Here is a 1,177-nt window from a genome sequence, read left to right as displayed (position 1 = left end):
TCGTTGCTCATTTATAAACTTGATCTTCTTGGTCTTCCACCTAATTTTCTACGTTGGCTCTCTTCATACTTCTATGATAGATCACAAAGGAGTCAAACCACGCCAACTGTGTCAATGAATTTTCATCGATTTTCTGGAAAGTGAAGACAATTGTGGGAATCTGTAGATAATTATAGAACAAAAATACACTTTGGACGGTTTTTCGAAATTGCACTTCGTTTTTGTTTTTTTTTTGGTATTAAAAGAATATTGCAATTTTTGAGAGAAAAATTCGTAACTCGCGACCCATTTGATGAAATTCGATGAAATTTTGTTTGAGAGTTGCTTTTCCCTTTACAATAGAAAGATTTGCAGAGTAAAATTCGCAAAACAATTAATAAGGTAAGAAAAAAATCGATAGCGACTGTTAAAATTTAAAATACCATTTTTTTCTTTTTGGAACTTAAAAACAAGAGTTTGGCGTATATTGTGCCAAAATTTCACTGCAATCGCAGGCCTAGAAGATCTAAATAATTACAATTGTTTAAATTATTGTTATTAAAAAATTAATTGTTTTGCGAATTTTATTCTGCAAATCTTTCTATTGTAAAGGGAAAGCTTCAGCAACTCTCAAAAAAAATTTCATCGAATTTCATCAAATGGAACGCGAGTTACGAATTTTTCTCTCAAAAATTGCAATATTTTTATAATACCAAAAAAAAACAGAAACGAAGTGCAATTACGAAAAACCGTCCAAAGTATATTTTTGTTCTATAATTATCTACAGATTCCCATAATTGTATTCACTTTCCAGAAAATCAATGAAAATTCATTGACACAGTTGGCGTGGTTTGACTCAAAGGGTAATCTTTAAAAGTACTATTTCTGATGTCACTGATGTTACTTCAGGAGTCCCGCAAGGTAGCCACCTAGGCTCGGTTCCGTTCTTGCTTTTTATTAACGATATTTCTACAGATATAAAAATTTTAATGTCGCAGATTATGTAAAACCTTATACATCGTACGTATCAATCAAAGAAGTCTTTGCTACAAACAGACTTAAACAGCATGGCTAACTGGTGTAATGTAAATCGTGTGCCTCTAAATCTGGAAAAATTTAAAGTAATGTCCTTTTCGCGATGTGCTGTTCAGTAGGGTGGCTCTTATTTGTCAAGGATAATTTTTTGTTTGTGCTACCC

Source organism: Rhagoletis pomonella, unplaced genomic scaffold (assembly GCF_013731165.1).
Source record: "Rhagoletis pomonella isolate Grant_MI unplaced genomic scaffold, Rhpom_1.0 Rhpom_scaffold_00003, whole genome shotgun sequence".
Lineage (NCBI taxonomy): Eukaryota > Metazoa > Arthropoda > Insecta > Diptera > Tephritidae > Rhagoletis > Rhagoletis pomonella.
Note: the sequence above shows the minus strand (reverse complement) of the source record.